This window comes from Limulus polyphemus, unplaced genomic scaffold (assembly GCF_000517525.1).
Source record: "Limulus polyphemus unplaced genomic scaffold, Limulus_polyphemus-2.1.2 Scaffold5571, whole genome shotgun sequence".
Classification (NCBI taxonomy): domain Eukaryota; kingdom Metazoa; phylum Arthropoda; class Merostomata; order Xiphosura; family Limulidae; genus Limulus; species Limulus polyphemus.
In genome coordinates this window covers 28,763-37,199 of record NW_013671181.1, presented here as the reverse complement: position 1 = coordinate 37,199, position 8,437 = coordinate 28,763, and the positions used below count along the sequence as shown (strand labels likewise).

General features: G+C 36.2%; 1 protein-coding gene across 1 annotated transcript in view; it reads left to right on the top strand.

The window, feature by feature from the left end:
- Nucleotides 1-5,294: 5,294 nt before the first annotated feature.
- Nucleotides 5,295-8,437, top strand: part of LOC106472740 — a 14,592-nt gene continuing 11,449 nt past the window's right edge. The window contains exon 1 of the mRNA XM_013933397.2: nucleotides 5,295-5,380. The gene's annotated coding sequence lies outside the window, so the exon portion shown is untranslated. The remainder of the gene's footprint in view (nucleotides 5,381-8,437) is intronic.

The window sequence follows — 8,437 nt, the reverse complement described above, 5'->3', positions numbered from 1 at the left end:
CAATCTGTAGTTTGTGACAAATCCATTGAATATGATAATGTTTACTGAATGAATTATCCACTCGTTAGCCATAGATGAAGGAAACAAGGCCCCTTAAGATCAGAGTGGCGTTCAAATAACGTCACAATATAGGAATAAGTCGATGTGGTACAGCAGATATATTATTTTAAACATTCTTTAACTATTGTTATAACTATGTGTATGAATTAATATTTATTGTGCGATTTCATTATTTAACGTACTGAGTTTATAGGATAAACAGTGGTTTACGTTAGATTATTTTCAGTGTGATGACCTAAAATAGAGGATTCATGAAAGTTTAATTTTAAAACTATAATTAGATTCAATATGATAAAATGATAGCCGGAATTAAAAGTGAGCATTGAGTAGTAGTAAAGGGACTGGATGAGTAAATAATTGGATAGTCAGAAACTTTAGGTGGAGATGAATTTCGTGAAAAATATTTAACTGTAATATAAGTCATGATAACAGAACTAGCACAACGGATCACCATAAAATTTCAGTAGATTTTAAAAACCCAGAAACGCAAGTGCTTTCAAATATATGACTTTTCTTCTTTAAAATTATAAAGGGTAAAGGTCAAGATGTATGGGGTAATGAAGGTGAAAAATATGTAAAGATCACGTGACCAGGAAAGGTTGTCGAGGAAACCTTGAAGGCTGACTAATCTTGACTGAAGAAGTGCACGCGGGCGCATGGTTAGTTCAAGGTAAACTATTATATAGTATGTTGAAAGTTAAAATATTTACAGCTGTACGTATTGTTTGCTTTTTTTTTAATTTTTGTGATTGTCAGGTTATCCTTCCCTAATATTTCCTCTAGTGTTGTAGTGTACATAAAGTTATTTAATATTATCGTTGGTTCTTATATTTTGTCTTCATGAAAAAAAAAAGCAAAAAAAACACTCTTTTCTTGTTCTAAGAAAGCAAGTTGTAAAGAAAACAACCACAAGTTAAAAATAAATAAATGTGATAATCTAAACTTTTTCGTAGAGATTAAATATTTTTATCTGTGCTTGAGCTATACACACATAAGTCTGACACGCCTATTGGAGAACTAAAGTAACAGATGGTAAATAGTAGATAATGAAGTTTACAAGAAAGATCTGAAAGATAGCTCCACGGAAAATAGGTCATGCGTATGAACTGTAACAATAGCACTTTTAAATCTATAAACTAATAATAGTTACAGTTCATACGCATGACCTATTTTCTGGAATGTTGGTTTTGTGTACAGTCATTATGAGTTAAACAACAGCACTTGTAAATCTATAAACTAATAATACTTACAGTTCATACGCATGACCTATTTTCTGGAATGTTGGTTTTGTGTACAGTCATTATGAGTTAAACAACAGCACTTGTAAATCTATAAACTAATAATAGTTTAACTCATAATGACTGTACACAAATAGGTCATGCGTGTGAACTGTAAGTATTATTAGTTTATAGATTTACAAGTGCTGTTGTTTAACTCATAATGACTGTACACAAATAGGTCATGCGTATGAACTGTAAGTATTATTAGTTTATAGATTTACAAGTGCTGTTGTTTAACTCATAATGACTGTACACAAAACCAACATTCCACGTCTTTCAATCTATTTTCACTTTTTTGTTGTTGTTTGTTTGTTAGTTTTTTAATTATGCTCAAAGCTACACAAGGGTTATCTGTGCTCTGCCCACCACGGCTATCGAAACCCAGTTTCTAGCTTCACATACCGCTGTGCCACTGGGGGGGCTTTTTTTGTTGATATTGTCAGTAAATAATTGGCTGATCGCCCGCTGAAAGTCGGAGATTCAAAGAACAATAGGGGTTAATAACAGGCATGGCTTCAGAAGTGGATTTCTGGGGAAGGTGGGGGTTTTGAGAACAATGGAGATTAGGGTTTGAGAAGTTGGGGCTAGGCATTAATAAACATAATGATTCTAAAACATGTCAACATTATTGTTTTTGCGCTTACTTTCACTGGTCTTAGCAATTGCATGGGGTTGGTAAGTAATTTTCAATCTTTCTATCTCAATAAAAATTAAATCTCAAAGTTGTTAGTTTTCCACCTTATATATTGCTGTTGTCTCCAGGCTTTTCAACTCAGTTCATTACCGCTTCTCGCTGTTGTGGAAAGTTAAATTTTACCTTCTTTTAGTCAAAAGATGATTTTAATTTATTAATTTAGTAATTTTTTCATTCCAACGGTAAACATGGCTAGCTTGATCTGGAGATATTTTGTTTTTGAGAACAAAACGAATGGGTTCGCAAAGTGCAACCTTTGCTCCACCATGATATTGTTACGTCTCCGTTTGTTAATTGATTTTCCGTAACTTCGTTCCGACGACACAAGTCCTTACTTAATAAAACTGGTTTATTCTTTCCGAATACAACTTTACGATACACTTATTTTCAACAGTCGCTCTATAACAAACGCTAATCAACGAACGTCAACAATACTTCTGACTGCAGTTCAATTACTCACTATCTACACACACATTATTGTCACGTTGTGAGCGTCCTATTTATATACCAGAAAAAACATATATCTAGTAAATGCTAGGGCATTCACGAAGGAACAAGATACTTCCAGAAAATAGGCGGCGTGACAATAGTCACGTGACCCTCTGACGCAACAATATATATGAGTGTAATGCCACCCAAGATGTTTGGAACCCAATCGCTGAGAAATCATCTCACTTCATTTCATAAAGAAGAATTCATAACCATGCAGAGCGACGAAAACGAGAACAAGAAGAGAAAACGTGACAACGAAGATGTCGCTGCTGAAATTTCGATGGCTAAGAGGAGTAAAATGCAAACTTTCAAGCAATGTTTTCAGAAGACTAAACCCTTCTCCAGTGATGCTCCACTTGCATCGTTAATTACTCGTGGCATTAGCGAGATGATTGTGCTTGATGAGCAACTGCATTCGGTGGTTGAAAATGAAGAATTCCAACATATAATCGCCACCTTAGAGTCTCGTTGTAATCTATTAACGTGACATTACTTTTTGGTCTTTGCAATTCCAAAACTCTGCGATGAAGTTGAAAGAAAATTGAGAATTGTCCTTAAAGAATCGCTTGCGCCACACGTCAGCATTACTACAGTTGCATGGACTTCTGATGGCAACCCTTTGTCCTATCTCGCCATAATTGCACATTGGATTGACAGAAACTGGGATTGACAGCTCGTGCTTCTATCTCTTAAGCACCTCCAAGAGTCACACATCAGACCAAACTTGTCAATAGATTTTCTCAATGCGCTTGGCAAGTGGGATCTGCAACCTCAGCCTGTTCACATTGTGCTCCGAGACAAAGGCCGCAACATCACAAATGCCTTAAATCTAAGCACCGTATCCAATGTGGGATGCATGGCTCATACCCTGCAACTTGTGATACATGATGGAATACAAAAGCAGAAGTCTGATGAAGATGTACTCAGTTGTTGGTCATTTTAAACATTCGTCTTCTGCCTCAGAAAAACTGAAAGAGATTCAAGCAAGCATAAATTAATTCAGGATGTGCTAACGAGGTGGAATAGCTCTCACAACACGCTCAAACACCTAGTTGAGCAAAAACGAGCCCTGACGATCTATGCCTCTGACTATAATATCTTCATCTTTACTCAATCCCAGTGGTCTATAGCAGAAAATGTTTCTTCCATTCTTGAGCCATTCGAGCACGAAACAAGGAATTTGAGTCGCTCAAATGCCTGGGCATCTGATGTCATCCCAACGGGTGAAGATTTTGAAGAAAAAATATTCCCGACCTAAAATTCATAAGAAATTCTCTATTAGATTCAATGGATAAACGATTTGCCTTCTGTGAGGAAACCAAAGTTTACACAGTCGCGATGTTACTTGACACAGGTTACAAAGCCGACTATATCCTGACAGGGAAAGCTACGCAAAGGCTAAGTTGCTTTCATTGGTACAAGCTCATGATTTCATGAATCCCTAACCGACAAGTCCCACAATGTTCCAGAGTTAGAAGGCTCCTGGGCAGAGTTTGAGTCAAAGATTCTATGTAAGTAATCCTTTATATTTTTTTTATTCCTCCACCAAATCCTCCTTCAGCTCTCTTGTTCACTTTTTTTTTTTACCAATTCTTGCCTTTAATTCCAAATTACAAACCATTTACCGCTTTGGTTTGCTGACTATGAACTAATCTACAATGCACGTTGTACTTGAAAACGTTAGCAGAGTTTATCTTCTTTTAATAGCAGACACAAATGCCAACACCTCGACTTCCTCTGAAGAACTACGACAATTTCTTGATGAGCCATCAATTTACCGTTCAAAGAATCCCGATCCGCTCGACTTTTGGAAGTCAAATGAAGGTCGATTATACACAATGGCCAGGATAGCAAGGCGTTATATCTCCGCATCTTCGACCAGCGTAAACAGAGAACTGGCTTTTAGCGCTGATGGTGACATTATCACAAACGAAAGGTCAAGGCTTTTACCCGAAAACGCCGAAATGCTACTGTTCCTCAAGTACAAATTAAATAAATTATAAAAATACAGGCATTCTTTAAACTGGTGTGCACATTTTTGTTAGTTAATTTTGAAAGTTGAAAGTAAAACTTGAATGTTCTGTTGTTGTATTATTCGGTTAAATGTAAAAACGTCAATTTTGTTTTTGTTGTTTATTTTTTATTTATTTTTAGGGGGGGGGGGCCCAGTCCTGGCCAAAGCTTAGTGTCCGGGTACCCAGACCCGGTAATCGGCTAAATTTTACTACCCGTGCATCCCTAATCGAAACCCGTGGTAGGCAAAGCACAAATAGCCTATTGTGTACTTTTGGTGCTTAACAAAAACAACCAATCAATCAAAACAATCCTACAGGTCATACGTGAAAATAATGCCTCCTAACTATTTCTGGGTGTACTGATTGCTTTCTACTTATAATATACAAATTTTATTTTTTTCACAACTCAACATTTGTCATAACAATGTTTTTGGCCTTCTGCGAAAGTATACCACAAAACATGATCTAACACGAGTCTGAAAAACACAAGCTTGAAAGATACATGAGACGGTCTACTAATTAGTGTTCCTTAGTGCTGGAATAATGAATTTGCAACTGAAACGTTGCTTATGAAGAAGTTTGTAAGAGTGCTGAAACGAGTCAAGTATCTATTTTATTACGTGTATATAACCGTGTTTTCAGCGCTACTTCTCAAGCATTTGTCATAAATTTTTGCAGGAACATATCTATTTAGTATTTGCAATGATTGGTGCACCAGTGAGCATGCGTATTATAACCATATCAGTTGGATGCGTGTACGCACACTGATATTTATATAAAAAGGAGTGAAAGCGAGGTGTCAGGGCAACGATTGTAGGTGACTAATTCCAGGTTATAAGGTAATGAACTTTTTTTAAATTTATATACGTTTACTATTCGTAATTATGTATAATCTATTTATAAAGATAAGTTATTGGTGTTAAATGACAGTTTAGTTCAAGCTCTTAAAGTATGATAGAGGATAACGCATTACAACGTTGCAAACATTAGGATAGACCAGTGTTTTTGTAGGCGTAGCGTAAAGAATGTTCGTAGTTAAGCACAAAGTTACACAACTGGCTATCTGTACTCAGCTCACCACGGGTGTCGAAACCTGGTTTCTGGCGTTGTCCGCAGACATGCCGCTGTGCGATTGGGGGGCGCGTAACAGAAGGAAAGTTTTCTTGCACGGCTGTATGTATTAATACAATAAACCCATCGAAGACCTTTCATGACTCGGCGATTCTTTTCACAGTATAGCCATTACTATTCTCGTTAGTTTGTCATTTTGTGAACTAAACATAGTAGTAGTCTTTAGTTAGAGTTTTGCCATTTAAGATATTAATTTTATTATATATCACCCATTTTATTCTTATTATAACTTAGTTTTGGAAGGGAAAGTTTAAACTTAACCAAGATTTTAAGAATAAGATACGTGTAAAAATATTAGCTGCAGAATACTTCTTTTAGTTTGAATCGTTAAACCAAGAAGTGAGACTAGACTACAAATTATTTGATTTGATTTTACACAAAACAAAAACATGAACATACAAAGTTCAGTATATTAATTTCTTTAAGTGTGTGAAGAATACTGTGAGTTACATGAACATATTTACCTACTCAATAGTATAACGATAGGAGTCCCCGGAAAATGAGAAACATGATTCTTTCTTTATGAATTTAAAAGTTTTTTTTTATTCACTTCACAATTTCACACTACTTATTACACATAATTTTCAATACTAATAAAAGTTGCCAGCAGCTTTACTTAAAATCTATAAATATCTACCCTGTAGTTAGATATTGAAAAACGTCGCTACCACGGCGGCTTTTTGGATATTCGACATGGCAATTGTCAGTCGAGTCGTCAAAGAGACCGAGGCGGTCTTACTGATATCCCCTGAGCCCTAACACAGTGTGATCGACAGTGTTGTAGGTATAGAGGCCACCCTTCGGAATATTTCGGTCTCCGTGTTTTACAGGTTTCAAAAACGAGACCGGCTAAATTTTAGTTTTAACAGTATTAGATCAGTCACCTACCCATGATTATTAAGCGCTAAATATCGATTACGCAGCAATTCATACGAGGCGCGGTGTAGCATTGAAGATCTTTTACAAGTAAAACCCACAAGGTACTACACCTTAGCAACGATTTTAATAGCGCCTTATTATTTTTGTTTACGTCACCAACCGCCATATTGCCTGCACGCCTATCCGCGGTTATAATACGCGCTATTCAAAACTAACTGCCACTATACACTGTATTATGCGTAGGCTTACTACAAATGTATAAGAACTTTATCTGGTGCACGTATTTTTTTATGTCAAACGTTAGCAATTATACCTGATATTCAACATGTCTAGTAGATCTGGTGTGATCCTGTTTGACTTTAAAGATCATAAAGAATTTGCTGACACCAATATAGGTTTTAGTTTTATTTGCTGATCTTTTTGATTTGTTTTTTTTTCATTCATTATTTTTTTTTACATTTTCTTTCTTTTCTTTTTTTCATAGGAGGAGGCGTTAAAATAAAGACTGTGTGGTTAACGTGTAAAATATTAAGATATTAATACAGTTTGTTTGATGCATGTGATATTTATTCTTCTTGCTTCATTTTTCACTGTGTAATTTATTATAAGGCCTCGGTCTTGGTCTCAACCCCTAAGGTCTCGTTCTCTAACCCTGAGGTCCTGGTCATTGAGGTCTCGACTACAACATTGGAGGTTGGGGTCAATCTGTTGCCGCAGGCCGGTAATAACTGTAGCAGGATTTCAAAGAGACTGATGCAGTATGGCTTAATCTAACCTTACAAATAATAAACCCATCAAATCTGACTGTGGGAGCTTGCCTATTCTCTTGACTATAATGGGAAAACTTTTAAGGCAGGTTCACAGTCCCCTGATCTCGACTTTGCCACCCCCTGGAAAAATTTCTGCAGATGCTCATGAGCATAACATAATATTTTGGAACAACATGGGACCTATTTGTCCATCTCAGCTGTTTTATTCTCCAAACTAAACTAAAACTACTAATAATAAAATGTTAAAAAAGTCTTAAAGCCAGTGAACAGAAACAATGTTTCAAATCCTGGCTCGTTTGAGTTGTCATGTCTAAAGACAGTTATTAATATCATCTGTAAAAATTCCTTGCCGGTAGAAACTGACTGTAGGAAGTGGCTTAGATAAGGTGTTTTAACATAATGTTACGACAGTGGAAGTCACGTAACACGTCATGAGTTTCTAGAAGAATCACGAGTTTTCCTGGCAACTATAGTCTTTTCCAGGCGCCCTCTATTGTAGTATATAACCCCGTCAAATAATTGCAGATATATAGATATAGAGACAGATAATTGAGTCAAGCGTGCGGTAGTGACCGTAAGTGCGTGAATCGTTGTGAATTATAGCGTGTGTTTAAGTTAAATTGGCTGTAGAAATTCTGTGTGTTGCAAAGCTGTATTGATAAAGAATAAACTAGATTTAATTAAGAAAGGACTTGTATCATTGAAGTTTCTCGGAAAGAATTTCTAAGAGAAATTAACAAACAAGCAGATACAATTTGGTGTCAGAAAGTGGGACGGAAAAGAAAAAAAAGAAGATGAAAACGAGAGGTGGCAAATCAAACTACAGCTTAGCAGATTTGATGGCAGCAATACAAGAACAGCAAAAGAAACAAGAAGAACGAGAAAATAAACAAAAAGAGAGACAACAGCAGTTGCAAGAAAACCTGTAACAGTGGCAGCTGAGACAGCAAAATAAACAAGAGAGACTACAGCAGTGGTTGGAGTAGATATAAAATAAACAAGAGAGACTACAGCAGTGGTTGGAGGAGAAATAAAATAAACAAGAAGAGAGGTTATAGCAGTGGCAACTGGAACAAGAAAGGAAACAGGAAGAAAGTCTCCAACAATTGCAGGAAA